Source organism: Lagenorhynchus albirostris, chromosome 18, assembly GCF_949774975.1.
Source record: "Lagenorhynchus albirostris chromosome 18, mLagAlb1.1, whole genome shotgun sequence".
In the NCBI taxonomy this organism is placed as follows: domain Eukaryota; kingdom Metazoa; phylum Chordata; class Mammalia; order Artiodactyla; family Delphinidae; genus Lagenorhynchus; species Lagenorhynchus albirostris.
Genome location: NC_083112.1, coordinates 65,397,573 through 65,425,197, shown reverse-complemented (window position 1 = coordinate 65,425,197; position 27,625 = coordinate 65,397,573). Strand labels below are relative to the sequence as shown.

The following is a 27,625-nucleotide window of genomic DNA, read 5'->3' as shown; positions in this document are numbered from 1 at the left end:
GAAGAAAGAGGCATTAGAGGAAGTCAAAGTCATGCAGTGTGAAAAGGACTGGACCGTCCACTGCTGGCTTTGAAGACGGAAGGCAGCCACAAGCCAAGGAATGCAGGCAATTTCTAGAAGCTGGAAAAGACAACAAAGATGGATTCTCTCCTTGAGCCCCAAGAAAAGAATGTAGACTTGCTGACACCTCGATTTAGCCCAGTGAGACAAGTATTGGACTTTGACCTGTTTTGTTTTAGGCCATTAAATCTGTAGTAATTTTGTACAGCAGAAACAGGAAACTAATACAGGAAGGGTAAGGAATAGCAAGATAGCTTATCTCTCAGGCAGAAAAGAAACAGACTAAGGAGTCTGGTTGTCATTGATGCTGAAAAGTAAGAAACTCCTTCTGTTAGGACATAACTCCTTTCAGATGAAGGGAAAGTTTCCATGACTCTTTGATTAGTTTGGCTATTATGACTAGTCTCTTTAAGAGAAGTGAGAAGCAGTATAATATTGAATACAGAATACAGATGTGGAATCAGAAGACATGGCATTTAGCCCTGAATACTTAGAAACCCTTTCTGAAATATATCAGCGATCTCTAAATTAGAGTCACAGATGGAAGCATTTCTTCTTGAATAACACAAAACCCAACAATAGTGAGAACAGAAATGTACCCAGATAAATGATCTGCACTTGACACAGCATGGCTTCTCTCCAGATAGGGTAAAAAATTTAGCTGATAATTAAGCACCAAATGAACCATCTGAAAATTTCAGTGCCATGAGCAGAAGAAAATTAAATTAAATCAAAATTAACATATTAGGTCTGGGTTGAGTAAAGAGATTATTGCTGTGTCTGGATTCTGTCTTGTTAAGGAGAAGCTATTCTTTAAAACATCCAAGTCTAAAATACAATGATAGGATGGCATTAGCAAGTAAATACAACAACTGAATCATTTAAGTTCAAACTAATGTGCAACACAATGTTCTACTGGTTACAAGGGCAGTGCTTCAGGGGAACTATATGAATGTGTTTGTTATTCAATTCAACTCAACACTTACTGTTGAGCCAGGCATAGTATTAAATGCTTAGACTTTAAAGCTAATAAGACACAGTCCTTACCCTTCATGGAATTCATAGTCTAGAGGACTGAGATGTGCGTGGTAAACAAGTAACTAAACTATAACAATATGCAGAGAAATATAAACTGCCATTGGATCTCAATGAGTCAAAATATGAAAAGTAACCATTTGCTTATAGAGGTCCCATTCTTTGAACGACGAAGTTAAAAAAATTTTTAATCAATAAGTTCTTAATATTATTTTTACCATCAATCCTTTCATAAATCTGATGAAAATCATGGACCTTTTTTGGTTGGAAGACTAAGGAGTCTGATTGGCACTGATGCTGAAGAGTAAGAAATTCCTTCTATTAGTACATAATTCCCTTTAGATAAAAGAAAAATTCAGCGGTGGAGAGAGGGTAACAAATACAAACGTACTTACACATGGATGTGTTTAATTTCAGGACGTTCATCTGAATTCCTGATTTAGAGCAAAATATATCAACCAAGACACGTAAATTACAAATCCCTTGCAGGACATGTGGTCCTGTCCAGAATGTCCATAAGACATTTGGTCCACGCTAAAAGGTCCTTGATATCTGCAGGACCATTTGGTCCTGTCCAAAATGTTTATAAAACGTTTGGTCCACTCCAAAAGGTCCTTGATATTTGATCGTATTTGGTCCTGTCCAAAATGTCCATGGAGACATTTGGTCCACACCAAAAGGTCTTTGATATTTAGTCCTGTCCAAAACCATTTGGCATGGACCAAATATGCTCATGGCTGTTTTGGACAGGATCAAATTTCAAGGGCCTTTTGGCGTGGACCAAATGTCTTATGGACATTTTGGACAGGACCAAATATCTGCTAACCCACAAATCACTTTTACATATGGTAACTAAAATAGACATATTCAATAATTATTTTTAGCAAAGTTGACTAAAAAATTTATAGTAATCGTAGAGGAGAATGAAAAATGCATCTCATAGAGTTTGGGGACCCTATTCTTAGCGAGCAAGACATATTCCCTAAGTCTCCATTTTTAGTTTTAAAAGTCCACAGAATTTTTATCCAATTCCACAATGTATCTACTTTTTTATTATAAAAATATTTTAATTACTTACCATTGAAGAAACACTTAATATAGCCCTTCAACCTCCATTTCTTAGCCTCTATATCTCTCAAAAAAAAGAATTCCAATAAAGATGACACCCCAGGTAGATATGCCAAGTGTCATATTCATTCTAGGGCTTCACAATAGCCCAGGGCACATTACAGTATATCCCCAGGGTAAGAGTACCTCAGTTTGAAGAGCACCACAAAGAACTTGCTAGTTATCTCTCCATTGAAAGGAATTTGTACATAATATAATTTATAAAATATAACAGATTTATATATGGGCTGCTTCTGATATATCGAAAACTATCTACATATATATATATGCACATATATTTATAAATTTCTTCAAGATTCACATAGTGCAAGGTTGCCCACACTGAAGAAAAACTAGCCCTATAGAATGAAATAAGAACCCTTCCCAAACAGCAGACAAGTATCCCCAAGGAAAGTATGCCTCAAGTTTAAAATAAAGTGATTTTCTAATTGGTCTACATTTAAACATTTATTTTATTGTTTCAACCTGTACATTGAAAATGCCATTTAAAAATTAATACCACTAATATTTTAAACCACTTTTTAAACATAGTAAATGCTTTTCAAAACAATGTTTCAGCTTTTCTCTTCCCCATTTGAAAATAGGCCAAATTCTGTGCACAGATCTAAATAAAAAGAACGTTTTATAGATTATTTTTATTCCATAGAAAATGAAGGCCATTTCCCCCCCGAGCTGTAGAAGCTTACTTGGGAATAAATGGCTGATTCTCCCACATATACCCCAAAAAAGCTTAATTTCAAAGACCTTTTTAATTTTTGTTACTTTAGCCATTATATCTGAGAATAATAAAACATCCAATACTTCTGTAAAACATAAGCTGGAAGCTAAGAAAATCCAAAACAATTTTTTTTGGCAAATATTGATTTAAGAATGGAATTAGTGATAAGTTGATATTTATTCAAAAACCATTTACTGAACATCTGTTATACAGCACTGTATTCGGCCCTGAGACTAGAGCTCAGAAAGGCTTGGTGACGCACAAAGCAGAGTACAGGGTTTGATAGAAACAGACACGGACAGGAAAGGACACCATGGCAGAGGAGCTGACATGCTTAGGAAACCTTAGACTGATTCCTACGACTCCCGAGCATGCCCACCTAGTTCTTCATATCTCAGTACCCAGCACGCACAGCAGCATGCCTGCCTCTGCGGCGAGACTGTGGTCAGCATCCGATCGGATTGAGGCAGCTGACACGGACTGCATGCTCCCTCTACGCCAGACACGCTGCGAAGCCTTCAGGTACGCTACTTCATGGAATCTTTACATCAGCACTGTGAGGCAGGGATTACCATCATCCCCTCTTTATCTGAACAAAATGCAATTTAGAGAGGTTAACGCGCCTAAGGGCACACAGTGTAAATGCCTGAGATTAGATTTGCATATCCTGGTCCTTCTGACTCCGAATCCTTGGCCCTGAGTCGGCCACCAACTGCCCCTGGTATGGAAGGTGACCTTCGGGTTGTGTTGCTTTTGGTTTTCCCACATTGAATTCATTTCTGAAACCCGCTCCAAGTCCAGGACCTCTGGGTGACGTGTTACCCACTTCTTAGACCGTGAGAACGTTCTCTACGATTTGAGAACACACCAACATAGCTCATATACAATCGTCAGTAAGGACCCAAAAGCAGCAGCTAAAAAAAAAACCTAATTCAGGAAAGGGGAGACTGGGAAACACTGCACCGGGCTCGCTGGTTCACATTATAAAACATACCCAGCTGGACAGAAAGAGCCAGGACTCTGTCCTGGATGTGAGAGTTAGTTCTTCATCGGCAAACTTGTCAACCCCTGTTCTGCTCTCTGGAAAGACTTTCTTGGGTCCCTGTCTCCCAGAGTCTGTGGTTATACCCACAAGGAACGTCATCCTTTTCCACTGTCCTCCAAATCCGTACACAGATGATGATTAAGAAGCCCCTTCTCCAACCCCTCCTACACTGTTGGTGGGAATCTAAATTGGCGCAGCCTCTATGGAAAACAGTATAGAGGTACCTCAAAAAATTAAAAATAGAGTCGCCATATGATTCAGCAACCCCACTCCTCGGCATGTATCTGGAGAAAACCATAATTTGAAAAGATACGTGCACCCCAATGTTCATAGCAACACTATTCACAATAGCCAAGACATGGAAACAACCTAAATGTCCATCGACAGATGAAGGGATAAAGAAGATATGGTATATATACACAATGGAATACTACTCAGCCATAAAAAGAATGAAATAATGCCATTTGCAGCAACATGGATGGACCTAGAGATTATCACGCTAAGCGAGGTGCATCAGAAAGACAAAGACAAATACCATATGATATCACTTACATGTGGAATCTAAAATAAGACACACATGAACTTAGCTACAAAACAGACTCACAGATATAGAGAACAGACTTGTGGTTGCCAAGGGGTAGGGGTGTTTATATAGAATGGATAAACAACAAAGTCCTACTGTAGAGCACAGGGAACTATATTCAATATCCTGTAATAAACCATAATGGAAAAGAATATGAAAAAGAATGTATGCATATGTATAACTGACTCACTGTGCCGTGCCGTACAGCAGAAATTAACACAACACTGTAAATCAACTATACTTCAATAAAATAAATGTAAAACATAACATAAAATTAAATAAACAAATAAAAATAACATAAAATAAAAAACAAACAACAACAACAAAAGAAACCCCTTATCAGGATTTAAATAACAACAGTAACACACTGTTCAGTTTGAGGAGGGGTTGTGAAGGGAGGGCCGAGGGTTGTCATAGGAGATGGATACTCATAGGCTATGTGTAATCTACTCATTTGAGTTTCTTTGGCAATCAATTCACTTCTTCAGTTTCTTAATAAACTCCTGGTCTCTTTGATTCCTGGACAGACCTTGCTTCTGGAAACTGCAGTCTCCCTGCCCCAGGGCTCTGGGCCCTGCCCACCCTTGGCTTTCAGTTTAAAGGCCTCTGCTTCTAGGTAGTTACAAACCAGAGCCTTGGGCAAGGAAGCACCACCCATAATGCATTCTCTCCCTCTGGTCTGATCACTTTGCAGGTCCAAAAGCTTAAGAGGAATTTGGGAGGTCCTGACAGCTCAGGCTCATTTTTTGGCCCCATTTCATCTCCTGTTAGGCATCCACTGCCCTACCTCTGCTTGCTTTAGGGAGGGAATTTGGCTTTTTAATCAGCTGACACAGATTTCAGGCCCTAGCCAAAGTCCGTATCTTTTAGGAAAACTAATTATTCTTGTGCCTCTCTTTTTTTTTTTTTTTTTAAATAGACTATTTTCAGCTCAGTCTTTTGTCCTTCTTGTAAATTATCACCAAAGGCTTCACGGAGGAGCCAGCATGCTCCACAATCTAAATTTTCCTTACTACTCCCCTAAATGCTAACTTTGATAGACATGACATCAATATATCCCCAGGTGGAACAGGCAGCAGTTTGAATGACTTCTGCAAACACATAACAAGACCACCAATTTCTGACTTACCCTTGACTATCCAAGACCCCAAAAGCGAGGAGCCTGGTTTTGAAAAAAGAATTTCAGTGTAACATGGTCCCTCCAGAAATACAGATGGAACTGCAGTGGTATCACCACTCTCTCCTGAGTCCCACCAAATGACGAGAAAGGGGTACCAGTGGTATAGCCCTGCCACTACAAATAGTGGGGAAGAAACACGCCAGCTTAACTGACAGCTGAGGAAGCCGACACCTAAGCTGGCAGGACGCAGCCCCGAAGTTGGAGATGTCATACCCTCAAACCCTAGGAATTAGAGGCACCAGAGACTCTGAAAGCTGGGACCATCTAGACAGCTGACAGCCATTGGTAAGATCGGTTGAAGGAAACACTCAGGTCTCCAGATCATCGCTCCAACTTTTCCCAGCCTCTCTCACGCTCCAGCAGAAAACTGGAAGGTTATACTGGGGGCGGTGAAAGAGAAGGATTCTGAGCTCAGGTAAGTACCATCCCCTGAAGGCCAGAGATACGTGAAACTCTACAGAGAACTGTGGGCAGCCCCCAGAGCCCTCTCCCCTCACTAGCTCCCGAACACTGCCGTCAGGCAAACACCTACCCCGTGAACTGACGACCTGGGAGAAAAAGACCTATACATCCTGAAAGTTGAAGTCCCACAATTCCATGGCTCATCAATCATTTTTAAAGTTTCTGATTAGCTTTTCATGCCTTGCCCTTAGACTGCAATTTCAGCCAAAGACCATCAGACATTTGAGGAATGCCTCTAGAAAAACTGAGGTCCAAAGCAATCAAAATAAAATAGGAACCCAGAGGTGGCAAAGACAGTGGAGAATAAATCTTTAAAATTCTATTATAAATATCCTCAGAGAGATTTAAAAAAGGTATCACATCTATAAAATTGAAAAAGGTAATAAAGTGTTCCCAGTGTCCTGATGTCCACAACAGAAAAGAATTCTCAAAAATTAAAATGTGATAGCACAAATGAAAAAATTACTTTAAGGGTTGAAGGATAAAGTTAAGAAAATCCTCCAGAAATGGAAGTCAAGCCAAAAACTTGGAAAATAGGGGAGAAATCATAAGGCAATTAGGTAATCAATGCAGGAATTCTACTTCCAAATGACAGCTGCTCCGGAAAAAAAAAAGAAGAGAGAAAGTGGAAGAGGAAGAAATTAACAAACAAAAACAAAAACAATATTTTTAAAGATTGTTCCAGATTTCGGAAGATGAATTTTCAAAGTAGGAGAACTCAATGCACATCATTGTGAAATATCAGAACACCAAGAACTACAATGTTCCAAGTGAGAAGATATAGGCAAATTCACAACATAGGCTCAGAAATGAAAATTTCCTCACATGTCTCAATAGCAACAATGGAAACATGTTTTCCAAGCCAGAATCAATTGTAGCAGTAGAAGAAAATTTTATATACCATGAACCCGTTCTAAGGATGATACTAGAGGATTTGTTCCACCAAAACGAGGAAGTAAGCCTAGAAAAAGGAATCCAGAAAACGGGATTCAAGGTAAGTGATAGGTCATGGGCATTGCTGGCATCATGGAAAACAAAGACTGCAGTATGAAGCTGACAGCAAAATCAGAAGAAATTTTTTCAAGAGAAAAACAAAACTGATCAATTATTTCATATATATGGATGTATTGAAGAAAGATGCATATTTCTGTCAGAGGTGAGAGTGAAGTAGTGACCGGTCATAGCAAACTGTTCAAATAAGAAATGAGACATTTATTAATTTCAGGAAGAACAAAATATTATATAATTATACTTCTTGGTTGACCTGTGAATAGTAGCTCTTATAATCCCAAACACTGACTCCATCAAATTATAACAATATCATAATTTGATTTGTATACATAAATTTAGGATGGGGGTATAATGCTAAAATCTTATCTTTCTTTTACACAAGTATACATATTGATTTGCTAGGGCTGTGTGAAATAATAGGGAAAAAAAGTATATAGACAGATCGATCGATTGATCTATATCTATATATCTGCCCCTGGTCCTGGCAGAGCTCCTAAAACGCTTGTAATTTCCTACTGGGAGCATCTTTTGTTCTAATGTTTGGTCTTTGACCCTGGTTCCTGACATAGAGCTTCTAAACCCCTTGGAATTCCCTGGGTGATGGGAGGGTCTTTTATTCTTATGAGCTCAGGATGGAGGCTGGTCACCAGAAAGACCAAGCCATGATTAGAAACTTGGAACTTTCCATCCTACCCTTCATCCTCCAGGAAGGAGAGAGGGACTGGAGATTGAGTTAATGATCAATCATGCCTGCACGATCGTCTCCATAAAAATCCCGGAAGTATGGGGTTCGGAGGGCTTCCAGGTTGGTGAACACACCCATGTACAGGGAGGGTGATGCACCGCAACTCCACTGCAACAGAAGCTCCTGCTCTTGGTACCCTTCCAGACTTCACCCTATGTAGCTCTTCATCTGGCAGTTCATCTGTATCCTCAATCGTATCCTGTATTACATAATAAACTGGTAAATGTAAGTAAGTGTTTCCCTGATTTCTGGAAGCTGTTCAAGCAAATAATTGAATCCAAGGAGGGGGTTCATGGGAACCTCTGATTTGTAGCACAGGAGGAGTATGTTTTTCCTACTCAGGCTGCCTTAACAAATACCGCAGACTGGGGGACTTAAACAATGGAAATTTATTCCCTCCCGGTTCTGGAGGCTAGAAGTCTAAGATCAAGGCGTTGGCAGGGTTGGTTTTGTTCTGAAGCTTCTCTCCTCACCTTGAAGCTTCCTCCTCACCTTGTGGCCATCTTCTTCCAGGGTCTTCACATGATCTTCCCCCTGCGAAAGTTCATGCCCTAATCTCTTCTTATAAGGACACCAGCCAGATTGAATTACGGCCCATCCTAATGGTATCATTTTAACTTAATTACCTCTTTAAAGACCCTATCTCTAAATACAGTCACACTTTGAGGTACTGGGGTTAGGGTTTCAGTACATGAATTTTGGAAGGGCATAATTCATCCCAAAACAACCCACAGGTCAGTAGATAATAACTTAAAACTGGAAAATTATGTTATTAGAAACATGAAAGAGTAAAAGTTCAAATAATTTAAAGTAGTTGTCTCTGCAGAGTGAGGCAAACAGAGGATGGAAGCGAACTTTTTTGTTTTAAGTCTTATAGACCTAATTGTGTTTTTTAAAAGCACTATCTAAATACAATAAAAATAAACAAATCAGAGCTTTTCAATATAAAATAATTTTGAAAATATGAATAATAATTTTAAAATGTTATTACCAATTAGTCAAAACTTTCCGTTTATTACCAGGTGCTTGAGGGTGCCACAATTTATGACATTTAAAGCCTAAATAACTAAGGGAAATGGTGATAAACTAACCAGAATTCACAGTGTTTTAAAATGTCAAACACTTAGGTTTATTACTTCCCAGGCACCAATAATCTAAAGAAAGGCCACATTCATAAGACATCGTGAGCCTGATGACAGAAGAGATTATTCGACCACTGACACGTACAAGGAGTACTTTTCTTTGTTTTCTATACATCTTTTGAAAAAAACAAGAGTGAATTATGCAAGCCGTTAATACCCTATCAAAGGGGACTCTATCCAAGGGGCTGGAGGAAATAAATCTAGAGAAGAGCGTTACACCAATCCCCCTGTGATTTATAAAACTATGCTCCACAGGCAGCAGTTCAGTCAACTGGGACTATGGGGACCAGCCCAAACTGCCCCCACCTCAACGCCTTATTCCAGAAGTTAGAATCACCATGGAAATCTTTACCCCAGCTACTGCTAAAGGAGAGCTGGTGTGGGCAGTAAGTAGAGTCCTATTTACCGTGGTACCACAGAACCAAAGACACAAGGCATAAAAAGAGAGGCCAGCGCTATTAGGACAAGCTGTTGTGCTGCTCAGTTGGCCGGTCAAGCACGTCACTGGGGCCACAACACCACCCAAGCTGATCACTGAGGTCTGTGCAAACCATTGAATGACTGGTATAGCATTTACGCTCAATACACCATCACTTGGGACATGCCTTTGGTCAAGAACAGGCTTGGGTGAATCCAGAGACTTCTCAACCCCTTTCAACCTGCAAGTACTCCAGCAACGGTTTACCCCGAATATGGTTTCTACTCTATCCATTGGCATGGTCCCAAGGCTCTCCTGCTTATGTAGATGGCCCTCAATCAGCACGTGACACCTCCTGCCCACCCAGCCACCCCCAACTAGCAACAACCAGACTCCTTCCATGCCGCCAAGATCCTCAGCCTCCATGGGATGGCAAGATGCCCAAGGGCCAATTCACACACAAGTTTTGAGTGCTGTTGGTTGGTGTTCTCTAAGGTCTTTCAGTTCCCTGAATACCTATCCTCCCCTGACACCCGCTAACCCATGGCAGAGCTGAGAAGCATCAACTAGGTACTCAAACAATTAAAAAGGCCCTACACCTATTGTAATATAGTTTCTTTCTTTCTTTCTCTCTCTCTTTTTTTTTTTTTAGTGCCATCTTGATCTTTTTGAGGTCCTGGCTAGAGGCCAGGCAGCTCTCATCCTTGCCCAGCTAATTAAGTCCACATCCCCCACCATTTCCCTTATCAGACTCTCATGCCATGGGCTCCAATACACCTGCCCTAACTGCTCAAAAGCCAGGTACCAGACCACTAAGGACAGACCCCATGCCCTGGAGCCCGCAGAATTGTTTGAATTATCAAATCCCCAAAGAAGCCCTGACATCTAGCTAACCCCATCCCAGATGTCATCCTGCAGCTCCAGCCACTGCTGTTCTGTCCCTGGGAACAGCCTCTTTTGTGGCCCCGCCTGGCAGCCTGATTTTGTTGGGAGCTGTAAGCAACAAAGAGTTCTGCCTTCATCTATCCGAGGGTCAGTGTGCTGGGTCCCACCGTCAAAAGAAACTTTAAATCTTACGAAACACCTACCCCAAAATCCACATCTTGCAGAATTTGCTTATAATGGCACGCTGTATCTTTCTACCCTGGATACAACTAGGGCTTCCACACTTGTCAATTTCTCCTGCAAATCCCGGAACCACTGTTACTCCAAAAGCTTATCAGCAGCTGGAGGATGCTACAAGCTTCCCCAAAGCCCTCAGTACCATCCAGCACTGCAGGACTCCAAAAAGAGAGGAGGCGCTTGACATCCAGATGGCCACCTCCCTCCCCCGCGCCCCCTGCAGCCCCGTCACCTTTCCTTTGCTAGTACCTGATGTTTACCACAAGTCCTAACAGCACACAACTCTAAAGAGTTATCACCTTAGGTTGACGATCTGCCAAGAGAGGACCTAAGTGTGGAAGCCGCCCTGCACTCTGGACCCAGAATTATCAACATGGACTCTCTGCAGAGAACCTCCTCTGCTGTTTCTGAGCTCAGCTGTCATACATGCAGTTATTCTCCTAAATATCAGCCTGTGACCCAAAATGTGCTATGGGCCTGCATTTCCATTTCCTTTCCTCAAGCAGATGTTGTCAAATGCATGTTTACCCCTGTGTTACTGCCGGAACATTTAAACAGGCACTTTGCAAGTCAATGCATATTTTAGACACCAAGCAACCCCCTGTGCAAAATGTGAGGGGCCAGCAGGTGTGTTTCTTTGCAATCCCTTAAGTCACAACAGTAGTCTTCAAATTCTCACAGATTGAGCAGTACATTCTCAAATGAGATGTCCTAAGAGGGCCTCTGCTAATGAAGGGACACTAAAGCCAGTAGCAGAGCAAGACACAACACCCACCTAAACCAGGAGAACATTTCAAAACAGTGCCATGCAATCTCTAAATTCTTGGGAGAAAGAGCCACACACCTAAACTTTGTCAGGCTCCACAAAGACGTCAAGAGGCAAATTAAACAGATTGTTAGAGTTTTTTAGATGCCAGAAACGAAATCAAAAAGGTGAAGAGACTTTCCCAAGGTCACCAGTTAGCTGGTAGTAAAGCTAAAGCTAGAACTGGGATCCAAACTTTACAAGGCCTACAAGAGTCATACATACTCAGACCTTCGGTGCTTTTATGTATTACACAAAACTGTCAAGTACCTTTAAGTGGAACAAAATTTAAAACTGTGATATAAAAACTGGAGGGAATAAACCTGAAACATGAAAGAAAGTCATCGAATGTATCAGATATGCTTCAAATTATGGATCTTCACAAATGGAGCCAATTGGATAATATTCAAAATTATTACTTGAGTACATTTTCCCCATTGTCTCTAGCCTACAATTCACTTAGTATACAAGGTTCCCTCCAAGTTCATTATCACTACGGAATTTTAAGCCACTGTTCTCTTCTTAGATCTTTTCTCTCTTACAATAATTTCAAACTAAATTAAGTATTTAAAAAACATAGTTCTATGTATATATTACCATATCTTAAGATGCATAATGAATACAGGAGGGAAAAGATTTTAACATAGAAAACCACTTCCTACTAACATTAAAGTCTGTCAATTTAAATGAATTTCACATGTCTTAAAAATTTTCTCAACCAATTTAAATGACAAAATTTAGCCTCTCAAAGCGTAAATAACCCTTTCTTCCAGACTCTACTCATAGTCCCGGTAGTTAATGTTAAATGTTTAAAATTCTGTGAAAACATTACCTTACCTCAGAAAACTCTGAAGGGGTATCATTTTTTATGAATTGCATTTGTAAAGCATTATTTATTAAAAAGACTTCTTACTGTCTAGCATTAAATAGTTAAACATAATGTGTCCTTTTATTTATAAAGTCAGCCCTCTAAATGTTGCATTTAAAAAGCAGTAAAATTATACTTCTTTTCATTAAATGTCTGAGAATGTTACCAATACACACTATGATTTTACTAGTGAGTAAGTGATAGATGGAAATTTTCTCTAGATAATTAAAATCTAAAGCTCTGGGATTTAAATAAATTATCAGTCCTAAAATAGTATGTCCAAGCTACATACAGTAATAAAACAAAAATAATGTATTATTGATAGTTTCCTAGGGTTGCCATAACAAAGTACCACCAACTAGGTGGCTTAAACAACAGAAATTCATTGTCTTACAGTTCTAGAGTCTAGAAATCTGAATAAAGGTGTTGGCAGCGTTAGTTCCTTCTGAGGGCTGAGTGGGAATCTATTCCAGCCCCTTTTCCTAGTTTCTTGTGGCCTCAGTATTCCTTGGCTTGCGGATGATGCTCTCTCCCTGTGTCTTCACATCATTATCCCTCTGTATATGTCTGTGTTCAAATTTCCCCTTTCTATAAAGACACAGTCCTAATGTTTCATCTTAACCTGATCATCTGCAAAAAAAACCTGTATTTCCAAATAAGGTTCCATTCAGAGGAACTGCAGATCAAGGCTCCAATACATTCTTTGGAAGGGGACATCATTCAACCCATAGCAGGACTAACTACCCTGCTATGGCTAGATACTATCACTCAGCATTGCCAAACAATTCCCTTAGAATTTCTTACTTTACTAAAATTAAAATTAGTAAAGAGGAAGGGTACTTTATGCCCCTATCCTGAAGCTATTTATAAAGCCCTCAACCCTATTGGTGAAGCAGACAGCCACACGATAAAGTTTCTGAAGATGTCTAGAGAAGGAGTTTCGGCAACTTCTGCCAGCCCATTTGCACTTAGCAGCTGCCTCTGTCCGTTTCCTCCCAGAGTCTAGTCTTCTACCTTCTAGTGCTGCAAACCTCCATGGCTAGCATAGAGGCACAGGCGACTGATAAAGTATCCTTCAGTTTCTCAGTGTGGTTCATTTAAATGAGTTGTCACCTTGTATCGTTTGTGAAAAGAAGTTATGATAAGAAAGAAGGCCCCATTTAAATCCACATGGTATTCACATAGCAAATATTTATTGAGTTCTTTTTATACCAGGCACTGTTCTTGGCATTGAATGAAATGGACAAAAATCCCTGCCCTTATGAAGCTTATTTTCTACTAAGGGAGTGGGGAGAAAATAAACTAGCTGCAAAATATACAGCATGTTAGATGGTTATAAATGTTATACAAAATAAAGAAGAAAGGAAAATAGAAAGTACCAGGAGGCAGCAGATTGTAACTTTAAATAGGTTCTTTAGAGAAGATGATGCCATGTAAAGAAGGGAAGGAGGTATGGGAACACAAGGTAGCAAAAACAAGTAACAGGGGCGAGCTGGTTCCTTACGTGGGCTGAAGGCAGAGGCGGATCCGTGGGTCAGGCCAGAACGGTGGCTTCGGTGGTCTGCTCACTCCCCTGGTGGTGAGCAAGGGTCACGCACAGTACCCTGCTTTTGTTCCCGACACCTCCCTCAGAAGTGGCCGCTAGTTTTTGGCCTTTTTGCATCGTATCCATCATAATTTGCCCCAACTGCACACGCATTCAGTTATTTTTAGTCCCTTATAGTTTCTTTGTATTTTGTTGCTTGAGGAGACGTTTGTCCAGGTTCAAGTGCAAGCAGGCTGGTAAAGGGTTCCAGGTCCCAGCCTATCTCATAAGGAGTGATGGAAGGATGTGCAGGCTGGAGATGCTGATTTGGACATGTAAAACACAGATGGTATTTAAAGTCATGAGCCTAGATGAGACCACCAATGGGAGAAATAGAGGAGAGGTCCAAGGACTGAGCCTTGCAATGTGCCAATAAAAGGAGGTTGAAGAGGTGAAGGGGAACTAGCAGGGGAGACCAAAAAGAATCAACTGGGAGGCACAAGGAAAGCCATAAGAGTATGGTGTCCCGGAAGCCAAGTGAAGACGGTGGTTCAAAACCGAGCAAGTGATTGACTACGTCAACTGCACTGATATGGGCCAGAGGTCATCAATGGCCTTAACAAAGCAATGTCAACGGAGTGGTAGAAAGAAAGACTGACTGTAGTGGCTTCATGAAAGAATGGAAGGAGTGGAATGGACACAGTAAATTCAGGCAACACTTTTTAGGAGTTTTGCTATAATGTAGAAAAGAGAAGAAGAGCAGATGCTTGAAAGACATGCTGAGTCAAGGGAGGGCTTCTTTTTTTCAATAGGTAAAATAAACAGTATTTTTATCTGTTGATGGAGATGACCAAACAGAGAGGGAAAATTGCTTATGCACGTCAGAAATTCCTGGAGTTCTTGAAAAGACAAAGCATTAGAAACTACTAAATAGGTTGAGAGATTGGCTCGGTTTAGGTGCTAAAGAGTTTGCCTATGGTCGTTGTTATAAAAGCAGAGTATGTGAGTAGGTAGATGAGATGATGGGAATCTGGAAGTTCTTTTCTGATTGCTTCCTTTTTTTTCTTTTTTTTCAGTTAAGTAGAAATAAAGTCATCAGCTAAGAATGAGGACGGGAGGAAAGGTATTAGGGGTTTGGGGAGGAAAGGTATGAAAGTTGAGAAGGAAAGTAGACATTGAATGGACTAGGGAAGCATGGTACATGCACATCTGAGGTTCATGGTCATGACTTAAAGTGAAACTTACCAGTATGATTGTTTTTCCCTGGTCACATTCACCTGCATGGGCACAGATGCAGAGAAGTGAATATACCCAGGATTGTGGTTTTACCAAGCAAGTACAATGAAGTGATACAGGAGCCAGATACTGAGGCAAATGCAAGGGAAAAAATACAATAACTGATCCTGGAATTTACTTGAGTATTAGAGGGAAGGAGAGGCATGAGGTGGGTGAGAGACAGTGAACAGATGGTGGTCGATGGACTGTTGTTCCTGAGAGGTTGAAGAATTACTGGAGTCATGTTACAGAGAAAATAAGTTGGAAACGTAGGACATGGTGATCAGAAAATGGGACTCTTAAGATTAAGATGCGGAGGAGTTGAAATTAACAGTAATAATGACATCCAGGCTGGACCAGATGAAGAAGACTAGAGGAAAAAATCATCATCAGAGGAGGAGGAGTGGCAATGGAAGTGAGAGGCAAGAATATAGAAAGAATCATCCTCGTGGATACAGAGATCACCAGAAAACATGAAAGCAGTAGTGCTGTAAAGACAGACAGTGAGGTGGAGGCTCAGTCTTCAAGGATTGAAGAGAAATAATCTGGGGATAGGGAGACAACTTCAACACGGGCTGCTGACAGTGTTGAAGTCAGCTAAATGCTGTCCCGAACAGAAATAAGTAAGACACACTCTCATGTCAGAGAAAACTTAAAATGGGAAATAGCTCTGTGATAAATCTCACCCCAATCTCAAAGACGGCAAAGTTCATCTTCAAACCTTCTGTGTTTCTTTGTCAGTTTCCTGTACATATTTATGCCTCAACACAGTCTATTTCCATAACAACACTGCTATGCACAATTGTGAGGAGTGTGGAAAAGTTATTTGAAATGAATGTTGTCACATCTCAATGCAAACTTCAGGGTTGGAGACAATATAACACCAGAGGCATTGTGAAGCTTTGCGATCTCTTCCTCCAACGTTCAATTTTGTGTCAAGAAACGTGCTCCAATGTACTTGGAGCTTTGAATGAGAAATAAACAATTTCAGAATCCAAATGGGGAAGAGCATAAGACAAGCATCTAGCTAAGAAAACACTGAGTAAAAGATCACAGTGTTCACTTAGGCATAAGAATGACTTTTCAGGACAAAATAAGGAGGATTTCATATGAAGCTGAATATTCATTCTCCAATATACACAGGCCCAAGGCGCTATGTCAGGGAGTGCCCTGACAGATTCTTTTTTTTTTTTTTTGAAAGGAGTCATTTGAGGAGTAACCGAAAACCCCACTGCCATTAAAGCCCTCAACAACAAACCTCATCAGAAGCCCTAACCACAGACTCATATCTGATATCCTCAGAGAACAAGGAAAAGCAATTTCTGGGGTAGCACTCATTTTTCCAGTGTTCAGAGAACTCTAGTACTGGTAACTTTTCTGACTCCTAGCAAAGAGCTCTAGGAAGACCATTCTCAAGTTATGTACAGCCAAATCTCAAAATGTACCTGCAGAAGTCCTAACAAGTTTGATAAATATTGGCTCTGGTGTTGACATTGTACTGTTGAGGCTAAGCATAGACTTTTCTTCTAATGTGCCTCAACAACAAAAAAACAATTAAAAGTTCAGGACAAGGAGCCCCTGGAACCCTCATACACTGCTGGGGGGAATGGGAAATGTTGCAACAGCCTTGGGAGACAGTTCGGCAGCTCCTCAAAAGGTTACACATAGAATTACCATGTGACTCAGCAATTCTATTCCCAGGTATAGACCCAAGAGGAATGAAAACACAACACCCCCACAAAAACTTGTACATAAGTGCTCATGGCAGCATTATTCATAATGGCCAAAAACGTGGAAACAACCTAAATGTCTACCAATTGATGAATGGATAAATAAACTGTGGTATATCCATACCGAGGAATATTATTTAGCAACAAAATAAAGTATCAATATACACGACAACATAGGTGAGCCTTGAAAACACTGATAAAGAAGCTAGTAACAAAAAAGTTCATATTTTCATTCCATTTATATGAAATGTCTAGAATTGGCAAATCTATAGAGACACAAAGTAGATTGGTGGTTGCCAGGTGCTGGGGGAGGTTGGAGGGAAATTGGGAGTGACTGCTAATGGGCACAGGGTTTCTTTTGGGGCGGATGAAAATGCTCTATTTGTCGTTATCGCTGTAAAACTGTGAATATACTAAAAATCATTGAGTCGTAAACTTGAAATGGATGAAATGTATGATGAGTGAATTATATCTCAGTAAAACTATTATTTTAAAAAGCTAAGGACAAATATTAAGCCAGAATTAACATCTTCCTTTATGAATATCTCTATGCCAAATATTTTTCTTTGTCATCGTTAGAATTTGGAATTCACAGGTGACCAACATCTAAAGAGTGATTCTTTGTGATTTAAGAATGCCTGTCCATTTATTCCATGTTGCTTTATATAGAATATAGAAAGTTGTGAAAAAAGAGAAGAGGGGTAGGTGTGTTTGTTCCTATGAGGAGAAGAAATGTCCAGGAGCCAGAAAAGTAGCATCTGCTCCTGCTGCCTGTGACTAAAATTAAGCTCTAATTTAGCTTTCAACTAAAATTATCATAATTGAAATAAAACTAACAAACTAGATGTGACTTGCAATTTTCTCATCATTTAGGAGAGAAGAGGCCAAATGGTAACCTGAGGATAGTGGGCTTCTCCCCTGCAGGGTGACCTTATGGTTTTGGATAGACGAAGACCATTGATAGAACTGTACTTCTTCCCAGGTCCTCCCAATCCATGATAAATAAGTTGTATATGGAGAAAACCAAAGGAGGCAATGGAGATGAGCACCTTGAAATTGCTTGGAACTTAGGGAATTTATGGGGGCTCTTTTCTTTATTTGATTGTTCTTCGGTTCTTTCTTAAAGAGAGACTTTCACACACAATCACACACACACACACACACACACACACACACACACACTACACACACCTGGGGGTGGGGGGGGGTATGTGAGTGTATATAATCTTACACCTCTAGTGGTCCACAGTACTGATTTAAGAAAACAAAACAGCATTTACCGCAAAAATGTGCTCCAAATATGTGTTTAATACAAACTGTAAATATTAACACAATGGAGATAATTTAAAAAATACAACCAGAAGCGAGCACCCCAGGGTTCTGGGAAGAAGCCAAGTGCTGAAGTATGTCTGGTTTGCTCCATAATAACGTCAACTCCTGTCTTTCTCACAAAAGGAAAAAAGGGAACATGGTCTTGTTATAAAGAAAACCCACTGACTTCATGCACAACTTAGGAGAAGTCACGTCTCCGTTGGGTATCGATTTTACCTATTCAAAGCACTAGCGAGCTTCTATTGAAAATACAGAGGGATAGAAATACCCTCACCTGAAAGGTACCAAGTCTGAGAAAACACATATGATTGTATGACTAACACAAACAGTCCTTTATAAACAAAATGGCATTTTCATGTGTCCTATTGGTCGACAAGGAGAATCAAGTCAAAAGAAAAGCTATTAATGTATACAAATGGGGAAATTACACTCCATGTTATATAAAGCAGTCGTTTCACCATGAGCTTTGACACATTCTGCACAGAAAGATTTATCAGATTTTTCTCATTTTAGATCTCTGACAGGGGATCCTATCAAAAACCTAAATGTACATGGTGGCAGTTATCGTTCTGAATGTAAAGATAGTGTTTAAAAGCATATTCGTGCACTTCAAGTAATAGATTCCTAGCTATCAGGTTAGACAATGTGTTATGTTTATCCTTATTTATTCTGCAACTATTAATAATAATTGGCTATATTTTAACTTTTCTATTTCCACAGAAATGATGATGGTCTTTTTCTTTCTGTTTCTCTGGAATGGCTTGGGTCATAACCAGCCAATATCTGTTGTCAAGATCTTAGAGAAATATGTCTGAGCCTCCCAAGAATAATTAATCTAAATTCTTTGTGCAGACACTGGGTGTAGTATGATATGAGTCACTGATTTTCTCCTCTACAGTTGATATATTCAGCAAGGAAAAAGCCTTTTTGTTTAGTAGCAACTGTATTTTTTCCCAAGGTCAAATACATTTAGGTAAGACTTGTTCATCCATAGATGGACCTAATGCCAGACTTTGGAAATTTAAGAATTTCTGATACCATCTGCTTTGTTGATATAGGTGTGTTGGTGCACTTTATTTGTTTTATGGTTCTGTTGTCTAATTTATGTCTTTTGTATACTTTGAAGTACAGCATACATACAAAAGAGTATGAAATGTATAAATGTAATTGTATAGTTTAAGGAACAGTAATAAAATAAAATACTTGCATCTGACTCTCAGACCAATAAGCAGAATATTCCCATACATTCCCAAATTATATTTACTACTTTTGTATGTAACATTAAACAATTCATAGTTTGGTTTTACCTATTTTTATACTTTACTTAAATTGAATAATACTAAATATATTCTCTTCTGAGATTTGTTTCTGTCACAGTATTTTTTTGAAATTCATCTGTGTTGATAAATATAGCTATTGTTCATGATGTTGCTTTATTTTTCACAGAAATATCTACCCCTTCCAAAGACATATAGACTGATTTGCCTCTTTGGAATAGAATAAGCATTAGATGAATGGGCCTAGTCCGTTGAGTTACATAATTTCAAAGACAGGAAGTATATAATTCTCCATTTCTTTCTTTCTTCCTCTGCACCCCACCCTCAGATTCCCCCTCCAAAAAAAAAAAAAAGCCACTTTTGCAGCGCTATTCCAGTTTTTACCTTGGAAAGTTTAGAACAAAAGGTACAGCACCAGGATTCAGAAAACAGGTAGAGTCAACTGAGAAAATGCTGAAAACATTTTTGCTGCATAGTTCTTTCCTTCTGCTTAATCATGCCGCCAGAAATAGCTAGCAACAGCTGCATCTTGCCACCTGGGTTCTTACCTCCTAGTGACCACATAGCTAAAGGAGGGCTTGCAAGAAAGCACAAAGCTAGCCTCGAGCCGCTAGAAGAAGACAGGTTTGAGCTGCTAGGGCAGAAATGAATGAAAATGCTATCATCTTAACAGCTGCTCCAGAGATTTAGGTTTAGAAAAATACATTGGTAGTTTACTTGATGAATTAGTTAGAACCTTAGAGTGTGGATCTACAGAAGTAAAGGGGAATTTTTTTCTACTACTTAGCATTAGAAACAACCAGAAATTTGGAGCATTGGAAGAGTTGGGGAAAAGAAAGAGAGAAGCCAGAACGTTGACGGAAGGCTGCAGCAACATTTGGGGTGCAGGTAATCAGGAGACTTACTCCTGATGATGGGATATATGAGCGATTTTTAAGAAAAGATATGGAAAATAATAAAGTTTAACTGATTTAACTTTATTTTTAAAATAACGTTAAAATAGTAAATTGCCTTGCATTGCTGGATACAAATCTCCCAATCTCTAGTAAAGTGTACTGTAGACAATAACTGCCTTTACGTGAGTGGGTTTCCTTGTAGAAATTAAGAGAATGAATTTCATATCTGGATTGATGTGGGGAGAACAAAAGCAGCAAGTATGGCATGTTAATGTGACCCAGAAACAGATAAACCCGTGAGAACAGGAAACTGAAGACAGAGGTGAACTGAAGAACCACACTTCTACTCCAGCCTGAAAGGCAAACAGCTTGGGGAGGGTTTTGGACATATGCTCAGTGTGCGGTGGTGATTCAAGTCCATCTTACGTACGATTCAAGAGGCAAGGAGGCTCCAACCATCTGACAGGGTAGGACAAGAATATATTAACCTCCTTCTGGTTTCTATCTGGGAACACCATAAAATTAGAGAATAAAGCAAGCTATGAACCATAATGTGCTCTTTCTGTGACATAAGGTAAGAAGGTAATAGGAGTTCACAAATGAAATACATCAGCAAGGAGTAGAGTATTTGAAACCATCATGTGGGATATGAAATTTGTACCAGACTTGGGAAGAATCTATGGCATTTAGGAAGATGGGGGGCAGACAGAGGGAAGACCTTGTTGGAGGGAAGTGGGGAAGAATTGCATGAGCTAAGATATATAAATCATAATTGACTACAACTGAATGAAAACAGTACTAACTGAAGGTATAAATAATATGGGGAAATTCAGAGAAAGGATGGTGAATTTTGTCTGATGTTGAAAAACTCTCTAAAGAGGAAGCTTTAGAGACTTTAAGAATAAGGATTTTTTTTAATAGATCTTTATTGGAGTATAATTGCTTCACAATACCATGTTAGTTTCTGTTGCAAAACAAAGCAAATCAGCCATATGCATACATGTCCCCATATCCCCTCCCTCTTGAGCATCCCTCCCATCCTCCCTATCCCACCCCTCTAGGTCATCGCAAAGCACCAAGCCGATCTCCCTGTGCTATGCTGCTGCTTCCCACCAGCCAATTATTTTACATTCGGTAGTGTATATATGTCGATGCTACTCTCACTTGGCCCCAGCTTCCCCCTCCCACCCCATGTCATCAAGTCCATTCTCTTTATTCCTGCCCTGCAACTAGGTTCATCAATACTTTTTTTTTTTTTTGGATTCCATATATATGCTTTAGCATACAATATTTGTTTTACTCTTTCTGACTTACTTCACTCTGTATGACAGACTCTAGGTCCATCCACCTCACTACAAATAACTCGATTTCATTTCTTTTTATGGCTGAGTAATATTCCATTGTATATATGTGCCACATCTTCTTTATCCATTCATCTGTCAATGGACATTTAGGTTGGTTCCATGTCCTGGCTATGTAAATGGTGCTACAATGAACATTGTGGTGCATGTCTCTTTTTGAATTATGGTTTTCTCAGGGTATACGCCCAGTAGTTGGGATTGCTGGGTCATATGGTAGTTCTATTTTTAGTTTTTTAAGGAACTGCCATACTGTTTTCCATAGTGGTTGTATCAATTTACATTCCCTTTTCACCACAACCTTTCCAGCATTTATTGTTTCTAGCTTTTTTGATAATGGCCATTCTGACTGGTGTGAGGTGATACCTCATTGTAGTTTAGATTTGCATTTCTCTAATAATTAGGGATGTTGAGCATCCTTTCATGTGCCTCTTGGCCATCTGTATGTCTTCCTTGGTGAAATGTCTATTTAGGTCTTGTGCCTATTTTTTAAATGGATTGTTTGCTTTTTTGATATTGAGCTCCATGTGCTGTTTGTATATTTTGGAGATTAATCCTTTGTTTGTTGTTTCATTTGCAAATATTTTCTCCCATTCTGAGGGTTGTCTTTTTGTCTTGTTTTTGGTTTCCTTTGCTGTTCAAAAGCTTTTAACTTTAATTAAGTCCAATTTGTTTATTTTTGTTTTTATTTCTGTTACTCTAGGTGGTGGGTCAAAAAAGATCTTGCTGTGCTTTACATAAAAGAGTGTTTTTCCTATGTTTTCCTCTAAAAGTTTTATAGTGTCTGATCTTACATTTATCTTTAATCCATTTTGAGTTTATTTTTGTGTATGGTGTTAGGGAGTTTTCTACTTTCATTCTTTTACATGTAGCTGTACAGTTTTCCCAGCACCACTTACTGAAGAGGCTCTCTTTTCTCCACTGTATGTTCTTGCTTCCTTTGTCATCAATTAGGTGTCCATATGTGCATGGGTCTATCTCTGGGCTTTCTATCCTGTACCATTGATCTATATTTCTCTTTTTGTGCCAGTACCATACTGTCTTCATTACTGTAGCTTTGTGGTATAGTTTGAAGTTGGGGAGCCTGATTCCTCCAATTCCGTTTTTCTTTCTCAAGATTGTTTGGCTATTTGGGATCTTTTGTGTTTCCATATGAATTGTAAGATTTTTCAGTCTAATTCTGTGAAGAATGCCATTGGTAGTTTGATAGGGATTGCATTGAATCTGTAGATTGCGTTAGGTAGCATAGTCATTTTCACAATATTGATTCTTCCAATCCAAGAACATGGTATATTCCTCCATCTGTTTATGTCATCTTTGATTTCTTTCATCAGTGTTTTATAGTTTTCTGAGTACAAGTCTTTTGCCTCCTTAGGCAGGTTTATTCCTAGGTATTTTATCCTTTTTGTTGCAGTGGTAAATGCAAGTGTTTCCTTAATTTCTCCTTCTGATTTTTCGTTGTTGGTATATGGGAATTCCAGAGATTTCCGTGCATTAATTTTGTATCCTGCAACCTTACCAAATTCATTGATTAGTTCTAGTAGTTTTCTGGTGGAGTCTTTAGGATTTTCTATGTATAGTATCATGTCATCAGCAAATAGTGACAGTTTTACTTCTTCTTTTCCAATTTGTATTGCTTTTATTTCTTTTTCTTCTCTGCTTGCTGTGGCTAGGAATTCCAAAACTATGTTGAATAACAGTAGTGAGAGTGGATATATTTGTCTTGTTCCTTATCCTAGTGGAAATGCTTTCAGCTTTTCACCATTGAGTATGATGCTTGCTGTGGGTTTGTCATACATGGTCTTTATTATGTTGAGGTAGGTTCCCTCTATGTCCATTTTCTGGAGAGTTTTTATCATAAATGAGTGTTGAATTTTGTCAAAAGCTTTTTCTGCATCTATTGAGATGATCATATGGTTTTTATTCCTTAATTTGTTAATGTGGTGTATCACATTGATTGATTTGTGTATATTGAAGAATCCTTGCATCCCTGGGATAAATCCCATGTGATCATGGTGTATTATCCTTTTAATGTGCTGTTGGATTCTGTTTGCTAGTATTTTGTTCAGGATTTTTGCATCTATGTTCATCAGTGATATTGGTCTATAATTTTCTTTTTTGTGATATCTTTTTCTGGTTTTGGTATCAGAGTGATGGTGGCTTCGTAGAATGAATTTGGGAGTGTTTCTCCCTCTGCAATTTTTTGGAAGAGTTTGAGAAGGATCAGTGTTAGCTCTTCTCTAAATGTTTGATAGAATTCATCTGTGAAGCCATCTGGTCCTGGACTTTTGTTTGTTGGAAGATTTTTAATTACGGTTTCAATTTCATTACTTGTGATAGGTCTGTTTATATTTTCTAATTCTTCCTGGTTCAGCCTTGGAAAATTGTACCTTTTCAAGAATTTGTCCATTTCTTCATGATGGTCCATTTTATTGGCATATAGTTGTTTGTAGCAGTCTCTTATAATCCTTTCTACTTCTGCAGTGTCAGTTGTGATTTGTCATTTTTCATTTCTAATTTTACTGATTTGCTTCCTCTCCCTTTTTTTCCTGATGAGTCTGGCTAAGGGTTTATCAATTTTATCTTCTCAAAGAACCAGCTTTTAGTTTTATTGATCTATGCTACTATTTTCTTCATTTCCATTTCATTTATTTCTGCTCTGATCTTTATGATTTCTTTCCTTCTACTGACTTTGGGTTTTCTTTGCTCTTCTTTCTCTAGTTGTTTTAAGTGTAGGGTTAGATTGTTTATTTGAGATGTTTCTTGTTTCATGAGGTAGGATTGTGTTGCTATAAACTTCCCTCTTAGAACTGCTTTTGCTGCGTCCCATAGGTTTTGGGTCATCATGTTTTTGTTGTCATTTGTTTCTATGCATTTTTTAATTTCTTCTTTGATTTCTTCAGTGATCTCTTGGTTATTTATTAGCACACTGTTTAGCCTCCATGTATTTGTGTTTTTTACAGTTTTTTTCCTGTAATTGATATCTAGTCTCATAGTGTTGTGGTCAGAAAAGATACTTGATATGATTTCAATTTTCTTAATTTTTCCAAGGCTTGATTTGTGACCCAAGATGTGATCTATCCTGGTGAATGTTCCATGTGCACTTGAAAAGAAAGTGTATTCTGCCACTTTTGCATGGAATGTTCTATAAGTATCAATTAGATCTATCTGGTCTATTGTGTCATTTAAAGCTTGTGTTTCCTTATTTATTTTCTCTTTGGATGATCTGTCCATTGGTGTAAGTAGGATGTTAAAGTTCCCTACTATTATTGTGCTACTGTCGATTTCTCCTTTCATTATTGTTAGCATTTGCCTTATGTATTGAGGTGCTCCTACATTGGATGCATAAACATTTATAAATGTTATGTCTTCTTCCTGGGTTGATCCTTTGATCATTATGTAGTGTCCCTCCTTATCTCCCGTAACAGTCTTTATTTTAAAGTCTATTTTATCTGATACAAGTATTGCTACTCCAGCTTTCTTTTGATTTCCATTTGCATGGACTATCTTTTTCCATCCCTTCACTTTCAGTCTGTATGTGTCCGTAGGTCTGAAGTGGGTCTCTTGCAGACAGCATATATATGGGTCTTGTTTTTGTGTCCATTCAGCCAGTCTGTGTCTTTTGGTTGGGGCATTTACTTCATTTACATTCAAGGTTATTATCGATATATATGTTCCTATTACTATTTTCTTAATTGTTTTGTGTTTGTTTTTGGGTGTGTTTTTCTTCTCTTTGTTTCCCGTTTAGAGAAGTTTCTTTAGCATTTGTTGTAAAGCTCATTTGGTGGTGCTGAATTCTCTTAGCTTTTGTTTGTCTGAAAAGCTTTTGACTTCTCCATAGAGTCTGAATGAGATCTTTGCTGGGTAGAGTAATCTTGGTTGTAGGTTTTTCTCTTTCATCACTTTAAGTATATCCTGCCACTCCCTTCTGGCCTGCAGAGTTTCCACTGAAAAATCAGCTGCTAACTTTATGGGGATTCCTTTGTATGTTATTTGTTGTTTTTCCCTTACTGCTTTTAATATTTTTTCTTTGAATTTAATTTTTGTTAGTTTGATTAATATGTGTCTTGGTGTGTTTTTCCTAGGGTTTATCCTGTATGGGACCCTCTGTGCTTCCTGGACTTGGGTGACTATTTCCTTTCCCATGTTAGGGAAGTTTTCCACTATAATCTCTTCAAATATTTTCTCAGACCCTTTCTTTTTCTCTTCTTCTTCTGGGACCCCTATAATTCGAATATTGGTGCATTTAGTGTTGTCCCAGAGGTCTCTGAGATTGTCTTCAATTCTTTTCATTCTTTTTTCTCTATTCTGCTTCTCGGCAGTTATTTCCACCATTCTGTTTTCCAGCTCACTTATTCGTTCTTCTGCCTCAGTTATTCTGTTACTGATTCCTTCTAGTGTATTTTTCATTTCAGTTATTGTGTTGTTCATCTCTGTTTGTTTGTTCGTTAGTTCTTCTAGATCTTTGTTAAACATTTCTTGTATTTTCTCAATCTGTGCTACCATTCTATTTCCGAGATTCTGGATCATCTTTACTATCATTACTCTGAATTCTTTTTCAGGTAGACTGCCTATTTCCTCTTCATTTATTGGGTCTTGTGGGTTTTTACCTTGCTCCTTCATCTGTGACATATTTTGCTGTCTCTTTTTTTTTTTTAATGAGTGGGATTGTGTTCCTGTTTTACTGGTTGTTTGGCCTGAAGCTTCCAACACTGGAGTTTGTAGGCTGTTGGGTAGAGCTGGGTCCTGGTGCTGAGATGAGGAACTCTGTGAGACCTCACGCCAATGAATATTGCCTGGGGCCTGAGGTTCTCTGTTAGTCCAGTGGTTTGGACTCGGAACTCCCACAGAAGGAGCTTCTGCTTGACCCCAGACTCCCAAATCAAGATCCTACAAGCCGCATGGGGTGGCAAAACAAAAACAAAAAAAGAACAATAACAAAGTAAAACATAAAATTAGACTAGGAAACTAACAGATACGTTAGAAAGAATGTAAAAATAAAAATACAGATGAATCAACAACCAGAAGGTAAATCAGTACCACAATAGTAAAAAAGAGGAGGAGGGAAAAGAAAAAAAAAAAAGGGAGAGGGGGGGAAAGGCCTTGGCTGTGGAGGGTGGGGCCTAAGCAAAGGCGAGGTTTGGGCAGTGGGCGGGGCCAATGCTCAGGACCCGCAGGGCTGGAAAAGGCCCTGGGGGCGGTGGGGGGTGGGGCTTAGGCTCAAGGAACAGAAGAGGCCCAGGCGTGCCCCCCACCCCTGGTCTCTGAGGGCAGGGGACCTCACCTGGGAGCCCAGCAGGCTTCCTGGGCTCGAGTGGGGTGGCAAACGCCCTCCTCTCCTCTCCTGCTCCTCCAGTCTGGGGTCTGGGAGGCCCCCTCCCACCTTCCTCTCCTGATCTCTCTTGCCTCCCTCCTATGCCCCCAAGGACCCGTGCAGCCTGGAGGGGGCTTGGAGGGCAGGGGATCAGCCTGGAAGCTCAGCAGGCTCCCCGGCCCAAGTGGGCCAGGCGATCGCCCTCCACTCTTCTCCCTCTCTTCTTGGAGAGTCCCTCCCACCTGCCTCTTCTGATCTCTCCAGCCTCAGGGGTGCCGATCTTGTCTGGTCTCCACTTCTCCTCCCCTCCTCGGTCCCCCTATGTCCTAGCAGTTCACTCTGGGGTTCCTCCCATCTCCTTGGGGGTCAGAGTCCCCCACCAGCGGCCAGCAGGCACCCTAGCTGTGGGGAGATGCTAACTCTGTGTCTTCCCACACCCAGAATGATAAGGATTTAAATGGGCAGATAATGGAGGAGAATTTCTGTTTCTCACAAGATAGCAGGTAAAATAAACTTCCTAAAAATGTTAAATACAATTATTTTTTTAAAATCTATTCTAGTGCATGGCTGAGCTTGCAAGACCATAAGAAAATAAA

The 27,625-nt window shown here is 39.5% G+C and overlaps 1 protein-coding gene across 1 annotated transcript in view; it reads right to left on the bottom strand.

Annotated features, from left to right (window-relative positions):
* Positions 1-27,625, bottom strand: part of HS6ST3 (heparan sulfate 6-O-sulfotransferase 3) — a 642,824-nt gene that overhangs the window by 420,437 nt on the left and 194,762 nt on the right. The window lies entirely within an intron of this gene.